Genomic DNA, 14,525 nt, shown 5'->3' with positions numbered 1-14,525 from the left:
TCCCGAATAGCCAAAGCAACCCTGAAAAAGAAAAGCAAAGCTGGAGGCATCACAATTCCAGACTTCAAGTTATATTGCAAAGCTGTAGTGTGCAAATTTTGATATGTTGTATTGTTATCATTCATTATAATTTTCCTTTTGATTTCTTCTTTTATCCATAGATTATTTAGAAATGTGTTGTTTCAATTTTCAAATATTGCCAGTGTAAAGATATTTTACTAATTTATAATTTAATCCAATAAATATAATAATCCAATAATATATCATAACTAAAACATATTAGTGAAATCTATAAAGCTTAAAACATAAGCATAGTATAATATCTTTATAATTTGGGACTAAGCAAGGATTTTGTAGACAGAAATAAGAAGGCAATAACCATAAAAGTAAAAGATGATAAATTAGACCTCATGAAAAGTAAAAACTTCTGTCATCAAAAGACATTTTAAAAAATGAATAGGAGACTCAAAGAGAGAAATATTTACAAACATGTATTTGACAGAAGACTGCTATCCACGATATATTTAAAAACCTCTTAAAACTTAATTAAAAGACAAAAAAATCAATTAAAGTAAGTAAAATATTTCAATAGATATTTGGCAAAGGAAGAGATACAAATGGCCAATAAACACATAAAAAATGTTCAGTATTGCTTGTGACAGGAAAATGGCTATTAAAATCACGAAAAGATACCCACACATCTCATCAGAATGGTTAAAACAAACAAACAAAAAAAGAATGAGTTAACTAATGACCTAACTGTTGGAGAGAATGTGGAGTAGTTGTAACTCTCATACATTATTGATGGGAATGTAATATGGTACAACCACATTGGAAAAAGCTCTGGCAATTTTTTATGAAACTAAGCATATGTTTATTTTTTGACACAGTAATTCAATTCCTAAGTATTTAAGAGAAATGAAAACATATGTCCACAAAAGCACTTGACAAAAATGTTTATAGAGCTTTATTCATAATAGCTAAAGCCTGGAAATAGCTTGGGGTTCCATGAGAGGACAATGGATCAAGAAATTGTATTATATTCTTACAATGGAACACTTCACATTAATAAAAAGAATGAACTATTGGTACATACAATGGCATGGATTAATCTCAAAAATACCCTGCTGAATGAAAAAAGCTCCATACCTACAGTACATACTGCATCGTTTCCATTTATAGAATCAATAAGGAGGCAACAGTTTTCTATGATAAGAAAAAAAATCAGAACAGTTGTGGTGCCTGTAAAGGGTGGGGTAGGAATTTACTTGGAAGGGGCATGAGGAAGCTTTCAGCCCTGAAGCTAATGTTCGGTGCCTTGATAATGGTCTAGGTTATGCAAGTGAATATATTTGTAAGAACTCATCACATGGTACACTTAAGATTTATACATTTTACCGTATGGGAATTTTACCTTTTAAGAAAAAAAAAGGAACCCAATACAAATATCAGATAATAGTTAATCACAGGCATGCTGAAGTATCTAGTGGAAGTGTACTGGTGTTTCCAACTTACTATGAAATGCATAAAAAAAATTAAGAAGCTTTGATTGATGGGTAGAGAGATAGATGGATGGGTATTTGATGAAGCAACTATAGTAAAATGTTCATTGCAAAATGTAAATAATGGATATATGGGTGTTTGCTATAATGTATTTCAACTTTTCTGTATATTTGAAAATGTTTATAATTAAATATTGGGAAAAGCCAATGCATATCTCTTATTAGTTATTATTTGCCAAATCCATTTCACTAATCAAGTTGAACACAGTCTTCAAGATAAATTTTATCAAAGAGAAAATGCATATGAGATTTTATTTTTCTTATGATTTCCACATTTTTAATGTTTCGCTGATAGATATACATGCAACATTTGTTGGCATGATTATTTACTTTTCTTTGTTATACAGTGGTGATTATTATGTGATTATGGATTCAGTGACAATATATGTTAGATGCTGCTGAATGGTAGTGGTTGATGATTTTGATGGTGTCAGTATTCCCACTGAGGCAGATTTTTTAAGTCACTGAGTACAGAGTTGGGAAGAGATGCTCACAGTTGGTTCCTGTGAGCCCAAGCTGGCTCCAACATACCTCTGTTCTGACCTCATCAAAGTTAGAGATTGTTATGGACAAAATTATGTCCCTGCAAAATTTTTAGGTTGAAGTCCTACCTCCCACCCCCATCCCCATGTAACTGTGCTTGGTGATAGGGCCTTTAGAAAGATAATTATGGTTAATGAGGTCATAAGGGTGGAGCCCTAATCCAATAGGACTGGTATGTCCCTACAAAAAGAAAGAGATACATGAGGATCTTCTCTACACATGTGCACAGAAGAAAGCCCATGTGAGGACACAGGGAGAAGGCAGTCATCTGTAAGCCAGGAAGAAAGTTCTCACCAGAAACTAACCCTGAAGACACCTTGATCTTGGAATTCTAGACTCCAGAACTGTAAGAAAATAAGTTTCTGTTGTTTAAACCTCCCAGTCTGTGGTATTTTGTTAGGGCAGCCCTAGCAGAGTAATAGAGGAATCATGCTTTATTCCCTGATAGAATGCTGTAAGATTAGTATTACTATTTCTTCTTAAATTTTTTAAGTATTCCAAGTATTTTGACTGATGAGTTTGGACACTGATCCTATCACTTTTGAAAATTACATATTCTAATCCAAAAAATCTTCTTCTCTACAAGGAAGGTGGCCTGAATCACATTGTTTTTCAAAAGACACTGTTATTTAATAAGTGAGTGCCATGTTCCAACTGTAGTTGGAGTATATCTATATCTATAGGTGGCTAGAAAATTAGCAGTACTTTTTGTCAGATGTTTTTGAAGAAGGATTTATGCTAATAGTGATTGACTTTGTCTTATGCTAAGACATTAATTTAATCAGTGGCTCATCTTCTCTTTAGCTAAAAATGTGATTAGGTAAATCACATTGGGAAAATAAAACCCAGAGGCAGAAACTAATTGAAAACATTGCTTTTAGGTAATGAAGCACTTACACATCCATTTTGGGGATTCATTAAGTTTTATTTGGGGGGAGTTTTCGCATAACTCACCGGAAAAACAAATAATTGGGATTGAAATATATAATTGCCAAAGTCATGGAATATGGCAAGGGAGGGGACTTTGGCAATTCATTTCATTTGACCAAACAGTTCATCAAAATGTTTTTAAATATTGGAGCTGCAAAGATTTTAAAAAAATGAACAAGGTAATATTCTACTACTTAAAAGTAGTTTAGTAGAGGAGAAACACCTTTACATCTCTTCCAGGTGATAAGGGCAATTGAAAGGAATCCATTCAAACCCTCCCCTTGGGGCGCCTGGGTGGCTCAGGTCCTAGGATTGAGCCCTGCATTGGGCTCCCTGCTCAGCGGGAAGCCTGCTTCTCCCTCTCCCACTTCCCCTGCTTGTGTTCCCTCTCTCACTGTGTCTCTCTCTGTCAAATAAATAAAATTTTTAAAAAATAAAAAAAACCCTCCACTCCCCACCCCCCACCCCCAGCTCAACCAAGCTTATAAACAAAACTCACAGGTGTCTGCACTTGGCCCTAATGCTTTGTTTTCCTAGGTTACATTCTTAGTAAATAGACCCCAATTACAAAACATGTTCTTCTCTAGCCTGAGCATAACTCACATCCTAGACAGAGGCCCTCGAGAAACCTGCCACCTCCTGCTCCACCTGGCCAAAAGTTGACCCCCACCTCACAACCCACTCTGCCTCCCATGGGGCAGCTGCTACCCTCTCAACATCCTCCAAACCCCTTAAAAGGCCCAGCCTAACAGAAACTCGGTTGACATTTCTCTAGAATGTGTGGCCCCTCTCCTTCCTTGGAGAGGGAATAAACTCTGTCCTGCCTGTTGCTCCACACTTGGTGCAATTCTTTGTCTCCGGCGTCACAGGCCACCCTAACAGCAATGAATATCGTTTATATGGGGTGCTGCTGTAGGAACACAGTGAGAGATCAATTCACTCTAGGCAGGAGACAGTCCAGAAACAATGTTGTCGTTTCTCTCTCTCCCTATCTCACAACTTTTGTATTTTGAAGATAACTGCTGAGAAGGGTCAAATTATCCCTTCAGAAAACTAGAGGAAGTTACATTTGTCCCAAGTCCTGTGGTTTCCTCGAGGCCCAAAGAAGGCCATTCTAGGTAATGACAGAACCAGCGGGGTACCTTCCTTTGGAGAACTGCAGAAGCATCACCGTGGGTGGAGAACACTTCAGCAACGAGTGAGCACACTCAGGGTCAATGAGTACCATTCTCCGAAAAGAGAAAACTGACGTCTGAGAGGTGAAGCTGTTTTACCAAAATGAAAAGAAACAAACCAATCCCAAAGATGTCCAGGAACAATTTTGCTAGTTGGTAAGTCTAGATTTTATGACACTCATTATAAACACGAAGACTGTTTAAAGAACTGTCCAGAACTTTTCCAGAGACAGGACGAGCTGCATAATTCTGGGCCCAGGGCAAACCAGAAGTGCTAGGTCCCTTGTTAAAAAAGTATTAAGAATTTCAGGGAAGCAACTGCAGACTTTAAACCACATATGGTATCCTGTGCTTTTATACTTATTCTGGGGCCCGGGAAGCCAGTGCTGGTCAGAGGGCAGTATCCCTTTAAATACCGAAGCAAGCTAAAGATTCCCCATTTCTGTCTGGTATAGGAAATAACAGATTGTAATAAATGTGGATCTGAGTCCTGGCTCCACTGTTTATCAGCTTTTGGGTTTGGGGCAAGTTATTTTCAGTTTCCTCATTGAAATGTAGCCATGCAAATTAACTCCGTTGCAAGGTCCAGCATCACATGAATTACATGTGTGAATTTTATTCTGGTGAATTTAACTGCATATATTATAAATAAGAATTAATGAAAATTGGTGATTTTAAAATCTTGCTATTAGTTTTAGAACAAGAATTACACTAATTAAAACAATTTTTTGCTTTTCTTGATTTTTCCCCCTTCTTGACCATCAGTTTCATTCCTCATCCCAGTTGTGAGCTGCCAATCACAAGTGAAACTAACCATAAAGATCATTTTAAGATCAGAAATATTTATTATTTAAACAAAAGTTATATATTTAGAATTAAAGAACATAGTATCACGGACATTATATATTCCACATATTGTATTCTTCATGTAATCTTTCACCCTTACTTTTTGGTATTCATAGATAGATTATTTTAATGTACATAGTGCTTAGCAATTCTAAACATCCATTTTCTTACCCTTAATCTACCACTCCTGTATAGAAAATCAGCACTACAGTACTAGTTCCTGCCTGTGGACCTCTCGCTCTGGGTAGCTTGGCAACTTCCTTCACTGTCTCCAGTACTAGAAAGCTGGATTTTCTGGTACATCATTTAAAAACTGGCTCCGAGGCTCAAAGTATCTATTTCCTGAGCAAGATCATGGTTATGTTCTCTCCATTAAATAGAGCAGCAGAGGGCAGAGTACCTCTGCCAGTACCCAGCCTCACTGTCCAAGCCTACCTCTCTAGGAAGTTGCAAAAACGGAAGATTCATGCTCCTGCTGACACTCTGTGAATTCCCACATGCATTATGTGATGCTTGCTGCTGTGTGCCCCCAGTTTTTACAAGATAACACTTAAGTCATTGTTGGATAACAAGGGCATAAACTATTCACTTCATTTTACCAATACAATCATGAATGCTCCCTAAACACCCCCTCCCATTTCCAATATGAACACTGAGATGTGGTTCATTCTCTATGTATCTATGCAAAGCCTTGAAGGGTAATCTAGAATTAGGACCCACAGGCAATCCATCTGTGCCTCACTTGGGTGTAACTCATATCTTTATGTGCCTGGTTTCGAAGCAATTCCCAGTTTCTGAAATCATGCACTAGATTTCTCCTAAACAAGATCCCTATTTTTTCCCCATACCTCTTGATTTACAAGCCATCTATGAGAGATCCTGAGCTCATTCACATTGCTATAGTTTCATCAAGGGCTGAATTCCAAGAAAGAAAACTTGGAAGCAAAATGTTTCAATGACCCTCCAATGGGAAACAGTTAACTGGAGTGGTTGGGATGGGTTGTATGCATGGATAGATTTTTAAGGAACAGCTAAGGCAGGAGAACTCCCAGGAGTAACTGGTGAGAGAGAGCTGGTAAGCAATTCTAAGTCAAAGTCCTTAATGACTGTCAGAAATCAGAGACGAAATACAAATGCCAAGTCTCCAGGGCAGAAGCAAGTGTTAAATGAGAAAAAGGATCAAAGGTCAGGAAACAGATGGAGATGGAATTTAAGAGTTAGCAAGCCAGGAACATAGGAATAGGGATGGTCTGAGATGACAGCCAGAATGTTGTGTGTTTGGGGCTTATTGTTACCTCTGGGTGGTGATGGTTGCACAACTCTGAATATACCGAAAACCACTGAACAGGACAATTTGGAACGGTGACTTTTATGGTATGTAAAATCTACCTAAATAAGTCTGTTTTTAAAAAAGTATATGTTGGGATACATTAAAAAAAATCAAGGAGAAAGAGTGTGGCAGGAATCTGTGTACCTAGTAATCGTAAGAGCCTTAGATGTTAACACAAAATTTTTGTGGATGTAGAGAATTGAAAGTGAAATCGCATCTCCCAGCCATGGCTTCCAGCATAGGCACAAATCTTGATATTATTAAGACATTGTAGATCCAAGAGAGCAGCGGAGGGATTACATTAGTTTTCTCAATCTACAAAGCGTGATATTAGCACCCGCTGGTATGAGAAAGTGAGGAGTTTATTTTCCAGTCTGAGGCATTCAGAGTTATCGGAATATCAAAGGCATATTACAAAAAATCATATTTTTCTGAATTTAATGATAGGATTCATATAAAATGCTTTCTCTAAATCATTATCTTAAATGTTTTTGTTCTACAATTATTTTTAGAGACATATGAGATGTAGTTGACAATACGTTTCCATTTTTTTTCCTTACCAGTATGAAGCTCAGTCATGACTCAATTTACTCAAGCCAATCATTTAAGCAAATTATTTAAGACTTGGCTCAGGTCTAGCAGAGCACATACAAATATTAAAATGTAAAATAAACATGTAATGGATATTATTAGACCATGTCCAGCTCATAGCTAATTTTGTGGTAGATTGTATCATAGTTGTATGTCCAAGAACACTCTAAGTTTGTTGAAAGCCTCTGCAAAGTAAAGGAACAGGAATGTGTAAACACGGTTAAATAAAACAATGGTTTTAACCTCTTCTTTGGATGTGTACCAAAGTAATGGAGGGAAAAATTACCACACCAACTGACATACAAACATTTAACTTAACGAATATGTATTCAGTGTATTGTTAATTAGTTTTCAGTGTATGGTAAATCTGTTTTCAGAACGTTTTCAAATGTTCTTGGATTTTAATATAATTGAAAAGAGGAGAAAATCAGAAAAATGGAACAGTATGTCCTTGGCCACAATGCCTATGCTACTTTCCATTTAGTTAGCACTCACTGAGTGACCATTCAAGAAATTTAGTAAAAGATACCATGCATTTGTCCACTCAGGATATGTATTGAATCCAACCATGTCCCAGTCACCGTGCTAAAAACTGGGATTATACAGGTGACAACTTGGACATAGTCTGCCCATGAGCCTACAAACCTAATTGTACATACTGTGTGAGGACGATGAGAAGGAGAGGCACTGGAGAATCCATAAAAATTATTTAACTCAATGGGATGAAGGAAGAATAGCGAAGAAAAGGGTTAGAAAGGCTTTGGGAGTAAAGACTGAGCCAAGTCTTATATAGAAGCTTCCCAGGTAAAGGGAAGAAATAGAAGATGGATGAGTAGAAGAAAATCCAGAACAGGAGATGATACGAAAGGAGGAAGAGGAATGACAAATAGCATAGTATATGAGGAGTTTGCTGGCAATGGTTTCTGATGAACATAGCAGGAAGTGATGGGAGAGGGAATGACAGAGATGCAGAGGACCCATGTGTGCATTCTAAGAGGAGGTTGGGCATTATTCTGCATGTATTAATGAGGCACTGAAGCATTTAAATAGGGAACTAATGTGGTTTGAAATGTATTTTGGTTACATCATTACGACTATGTATATGGAGACAGTTTGAATACCTTTGTGGTATTAAAGAAGAAAAAGAGAAAAATCATTTGAGAAGCAAGATCTTCACACATAGAGCAATTGATTAGAAGTGAGTTAGTGGGGGTGCCTGGGTGGCTCAGTCGGCTGAGCATCCAACTCTTGATTTTGGCTCAGGTCATGATCTCAGGGTCGTGGGACTGAGCCCCACATCGGATTCCACCCACAGCATGGAGTCTGCTTGAGATTTTCTCTCTCCCGCTGCCCCCCCTTGCTCTAAATAAATAAATAAATAAATAAATAAATAAATAAATAAATAAAATCTAAAAAAAAAAAAAAGAAGAAGAAGTGAGTTCATGGAAGATAAAGTAGTCCCAAGGAAAACTGATTTCTAGCTAAGTGCATTATAGTACCACCAGTCAAAACAGGGAATGTAAAAAAAACATGCCTGGGGTAATAATAATTTTATTTTGAATATGTTGAATTTGGGATACTGTTGTTAGGTCCAGATGGAAATGTCCAGTAAGCAACTGGATATGTGAATCTGTAGCTGAGGACAGAACTCTCCGTGGGATCAAGATTTTTGGGAATTTCAATACATGGTTAGTCATTGAAAGCAATTAAAAAGATGAGATTATCCAATAAGTATTTGTCCAGTAATGTATCGTAGGGAACATGGACATTTAAGGGTTATATGGGAAAAAAAGTTGTGAAAGAGGTAAAGAACTGCAAAAGTATGAGAACCAGGAGGGTGTGATGTCAGGGAGTAGAGAGCCATGAAGGGTCAGTAAATAAAGACTTACTTGTTTCCATTGAATTTGGAAATACAGAGGTCACTGGTGAACTGTGCCAGAATCATTTCCATGGAGAATTAAGAAAGTAAGCCAGATTGCAAGCAGTTGAGAAATAAATGGAAAATAAGATAGAAATACTTTTCAGTTGAGGAGAGGAGAGAAGAATTCTCCATGGTGTATAGGGAGAAATGGAAACAAGAGGGTACCTTTTTCGGATCAGGGGGATAAGCCTAAATTTTGGCTAAGCAGAAGAAAGAAAAAATGAAGTAAAAGATATCAGGCGTGGTCATTTCAAAGGAGTAAGAGTGAACAGAAGAGAAGGGAGATACGAGGAAGATAGATGGTGTCTGGTGCATGTTCTCAGTCCAAAAAGGAAATAGGCCCAGGGTCCAGAGGTTGACACAGTATACTGGTACAGGTTGGTTAACTGAGATAGAGTCAAACAGACCAGGCTGCCACATCTGAATTTCACATATTTCCAGCTTGGACTTGTTTGTTTTGTATGTGGTAAATACGTCCTTGAAATTAGGAGTGACTTGAATCTCTCTTCTCTGTCCTGCATTTGTGTGTGTTTAAGTGTGTGTTTTCATGTGACAGATCAGCTCCCTCTCTTCTATGTTGTTTCCATTTTTATAATATGTTTGGGTCATTTTCACAATCAGAAAAATATTGAAAATATTTCCATTATTAACCTAATGAACAAGAATCAATGGACTGAAGAAGTAGAAGTTGAAGAAAAGCATCTAAGTTCAGTGGGTTGGGAATAGACAGTTTCTGTCTTGTAATATTAACTTGCAAGGCATTAAATCCACAGACAACATACACTTAAACAGGAAAAATATATACAAACATTGAAAGCAAACAAATTCTATATATTCACTGAAAGTAACCAGACATTTTTTTAAATGCTCAATTATTTTGCATTATTTATTTTTAGAGGCTATAAACAAACCCACTTCTGGTAGTCTTGTGTCCCCCAAATTCAAAACTCATCACAGTATAATTATGATAGGAAGAAATATATTATGAGGACTGAACAAGAGCAGAGTAGAAAATAAATTTACAAACTTGTAACAATTGTCATATATTCATGAGTATATACAATTGAGTTGAACAAAGACATTTGAGTTTGAAAGCTAAGCAACATGGTTTACAAAATCATTTTTTATTGAATTATTGTAAGAAGTATTCAATAGCTCTATTACTATAAACTTTTAAATTACATTTCCAACATTTTCCCTGGCTATTCTTGAGCATTTAGTTTTTTTCCTCATATAATTGAAGATCATCTTAGCCAATGTTTTTAAAATTTAGGAGTCTTTTGTATTAAATTATTATATGAATTTTGAATGTATTGATTTTTAAAATCTTGAGTCTTCCCATTCAAAAGCATTGCTTACATTTCCTATATTTTACAACAGTCACTGAAATTACAACTTCAGTGCCAAATCACTGAAGAAGATTCAGTCTTCTTCTTCATGAAGGCTCTATCCATTTCTTATTAAATTTATTCTTAAATTCCAAAGTTGTCTCTATTTTGCACAGAATTTCATTTTTTTGTTTTTTTACTCTTTCCTTTTCTAGGATGGATAAAGATAATATGGCTTGGGAGATGCAGAAAATAAATTTAACAAATGCGTTTATAAATATAATAATTTAAAATAGGTATATTGCATAGTCTGTGAGAAAGACAGAGGGTGTAATAATTGCAAAGATCCTGGGGTGGGAGTGTGACTCTGACATTTAATTGTCAGAAAGAGGCTAGTGTGACTGGAGTGTAAGCAAGTGAGTGAGAGAGGAATGGGAGATGAGACCAGAGTTGCTGGATCCTAAGGGTCATACAAGGTCTGTGGCTTCTACTCTGAGAAGACTGCTAGAATAAAAACAAGTAAGTCAACCTTTACTGAAGCACCTCAAGAAAACCTCTCAATGACCCATTTTCTTCCTATTCTCCTCCACACAAAGCAGGAGGGATCTGTGCATGATTCAGTTTCTTCTTGGCTTTACTATATGAACCCTGGTTTCAGGGACTCATCCAGTGCAAGAGTTCATGATTGTGCATTAGCTGTCCACACCATGGCTACACAACATGGAACACAAGGCCTCACTGGCACACAGACTCCCATAGACATTAGGGTCCATTTGACTAGGAGGAATAGACACAGAGGATTTGGTGGTAGAGGGAAGAGAGCTCATTTCCATCCTTCACCTTCCCAGAATCTCCTGCTTCAGAACCCAAAACAATATTTGTCTTGGTCCAATTCCACATTGTCTCTGCATTCTCACCTTCCCATATGTCAAAGAAAATAATAAAATAAAAAGTCACAAGTTAACATGAAGTTATTTCTATACCCCGATACATAGCATTTATTATAAGTATTTATTTGATTTTTTACAATGACTTTTGTATAACATGATATTGTTCAACAAACCATACTTTATTGTAAGCAATAGACAAAGTCTTAGCTGTACAACAGAGCTATAGTTGGCCTCTTCACAGAACTATCTATGACTGTGGAATCATTCTGCTTGAAACAATGAGTATGAATATAATTAAAACAACTAATATCTTTTCAACACTTATTATTTGTTATAGATTATGCTAAATCCTTTATGCATATGATTACCTCTATCCTCCAAACAAGCTAGTGTGGGAAGCATTACTGATATTTCCCTATTGCAAGGAAAGACCTGTACAGGGGCAAACACATGTCAAGTGGCAGAACTGATCTTGTCTGCCTCCAAATCCAGGGGACCTAACGTACTCACATTTACAAAACCACTCAAATTTAAAGGACACAGAGCAATTGCAAAGACATACAGCTGTACAAAATCCTCAGTTCCAGTTAACCTGTTGAGACAGCGAAGCAGAACAGTTCAAGACTTGTTTCAGTGAGCGTCACACGGCCTTCAACAGAGAGCAGTGTGCAGGAACAGCTGTCTGCTCTCATCTCTGCCAGGATATTGCAGGCCAACGATTACATTTTTATAGCTCAAGGGCATTCTCTCTCTCAGAGATGTAGTTCTAAATTGAGGGCATTAACTGAGCCTCTGCTTTTCAGTCTGTCTCCTGAACCTCAAGGGGTATTACTTTGGAGGGAAAAAAAAAAAAAAAGAGTGATCAAGAGCAAGAGAGTAAATGTGCTGTACTCAGCTTCTCAAATGTGAAAAAACATGACTGGTGTAATATACTATCATCATTAGCAGCAGCATTATTATAATCATCATTATAAGTATTTGTAAACAAACTCTTTCCATGGTCAAAGTGTTGGATATGATCTCTTGCACGAAAAAGTGAACCTCTCTAGTCGTTCCTTCTCGGGTTAAACTGCTTGGGGCTGGGTGGGATCCATGCAGTCTGGAATCTTCTGTACAATGTCCTGGCCAGGTTCCCTTTGTAAACTGTTCATGAGGTGGTCCTTTAAAACTTCTGAGGAGCTGTAATGACTAGAAAGTGATACATTAAATGAAAACTGTTCATCCCCCTCTGAAAATTCTGTTCCTTGTTTTTGGTTTTAACACACTGAGATGGAAAGTTACTTCTACATAGTTCAAATACTTGGAAACAACCAGCCCACGCTTCCTTCTTGCTAAATCTTTATTTTTCTGGACAAAATAGTTCCAGTTTTAGCTGCTTTTCAAATGAAGCTATATCCAGGTGCACTCTCACTCTGTTGACTCTTAAGACATTTTCAGTTCTGCAACGCTATTTGAGATGAGACCCCAGGAGCTAGATGATATTTCAGACACATTTTTCGCATTGCAGAGGACAGTAAAACTCTCTGTGGCCTTCCTTGCTTGGACACTGGACATCTGCTAATGTAGATTAAGTTTGCATCCACTCACTTGAGATGACTGAATCATACTGAGCGTAGAGTCTACTGAATCACTTAGATTTTTGCTTATTTTGCATGAATGTTGGTGACTGACTAATTAGGGTTTTGTTTGTTTTTAAATGGATGTCACATCATATAGTAAAAAGGGCACTGGACTTGAAGTCAGAGTATTTGGATTGAATCCCTGCCACGATATTCATGAACTCATTCAGCAACTTACAACAAACTCATAAATTTACTTCTTTACCTCTCAATTTGTTTTCTCATACTTAAATTGAGCTTGATAAAGATTGAAGATAAAGTATACAAAAGGAGTTTGTAAAGACCTGTGTGCGGGGCGCCTTTGTGGCTCAGTTGGTTAAGCATCTGCCTTCAGCTCAGGTCATGATCCTGGGGTCCTGGGATTGAGTTCTGCGGGGTCGGGCTCCCTGATCAGTAGGGACTCTGCTTCTCTCTCTCCCTTCGCCACTCCCACTGCTTGTGCTCTCTCTCTCTCTGTCTCTCTCTCTCAAATAAATAAAATCTTAAAAAAAAAACCACACCTGTGTGATCATTAAATACTGCTTTTTCAAACTTAAAATGAGAGCCTTTTCATTCATTCTTTTTAATTCCTTCATGTGATTTTTGCCCAACTGTTTCATTGCTAAAAGACTTTTAACAAGATATAGTATAGGGTTAGCGATTATATTAAAGATACACAAAATAAAATAGTTGGACTCTATTGAGAAGTAACTGGTGTTTTGCTCATAAAGAAGTAAAATCGTTCTTTTGCTCATAAAGAAGTAAAATTGTTTTTTTTGCAAACTGTAATGATATCATTTATTTCAACCTCAGTTGGGGAAGAAAACAATTATCCTGATTTGGGGGTAAGATGAGTGGCTGACTTTTTAAACAGAAATGCTTCAAAGTCAGTTAACGCTTCTTAAGCAAAGATGGGGAGAGGGAAGAATGGGTGATGCTCTTAGTTTGTTACAGTTGCTTCAGATTATGATAATTAGACTCCCTTAAGGTCTCAGCATACTGTACTTGTCTTCAAAGAGCTGCAGTTCTTCTTACCAGTGCATTCTGTTTATCACAGCAAAACCAAGTTCTGAGAACAACTCCCAGCGAGGGACTTGGGGGTACTAATCGCCTGTGACACCACGGCTACTACTGTGGCTTGGCACAGACCAAAATGAAGCCAAGGTGAGTGCTTTTCTAATGTTCATGGAAGGCTGTGATTGTGTCAAGGACACTGCCAAGCCCCCTCCTTGCTTTGCCACAGCCCATCAGCAGAGCAATGAATGCAGATGTGTAGGCTAAAGTGCCCCTGGTAGTAAAGAAAACCAGATTGCTTTTTTCTAACTGGACAAGTTGTAGTTTCAGGAGCTTTGAAAAGCCAAACTCGAATGCTCTTCTGATGATGGATTATAAAGGAAGGAAGGACTAGTTTAAAGAACATAATGTGGGAGGGGATTATATTATAGTCTGAGAAGCATCAGCAATAACAAAGATGACAAAACTCTTGCTTAAAGATTAGCAGATCTACTCTTAGACCTTAGAAAAGCTTTGGGTTTATTTCTACTAAGTCAGTAAAAACAAAAAATCATGTCCCTTCACTATTACCTAACATTTTCACATCCCTTATTCCCCATTCCTCCACCCTCTTACCACCCCCTCAATAAGGCTAAAGAGCAAACTGAAATCCAGGAACGGGACGGCTGTCACTGAGCATAGCTTGTGTCTGCACTGCAGAAGAAAAAGTCTATTCATGAAGACTAATAAAGAGAATTTCACTGGGGCACCTGGGCCACGTGGCTCAGTCGGTTAAGCCTCTGACTTTGGCTCAGGTC

The 14,525-nt window shown here is 37.4% G+C and overlaps 1 long non-coding RNA gene across 3 annotated transcripts in view; it reads left to right on the top strand.

Annotated features, from left to right (window-relative positions):
• The window catches only part of LOC123802517 (uncharacterized), a 75,856-nt gene that overhangs the window by 54,639 nt on the left and 6,692 nt on the right, over nt 1–14,525 (top strand). For 2 of the 3 annotated variants that reach the window (XR_015727889.1, XR_015727890.1), the window contains 3 exons: nt 2,335–2,451; nt 4,051–4,366; nt 13,772–13,878. This is a non-coding gene — a long non-coding RNA (uncharacterized LOC123802517). The remainder of the gene's footprint in view (nt 1–2,334; nt 2,452–4,050; nt 4,367–13,771; nt 13,879–14,525) is intronic. The other variant, XR_015727888.1, reaches the window with a different exon arrangement.

The sequence above is a fragment of the Ursus americanus genome, chromosome 20, assembly GCF_024610735.1.
Source record: "Ursus americanus isolate L20-20 chromosome 20, mUrsAme1.1.p, whole genome shotgun sequence".
Taxonomy (NCBI): Eukaryota; Metazoa; Chordata; class Mammalia; order Carnivora; family Ursidae; genus Ursus; species Ursus americanus.
Note: the sequence above shows the minus strand (reverse complement) of the source record. Positions and strands in the feature narration are given on the sequence as shown.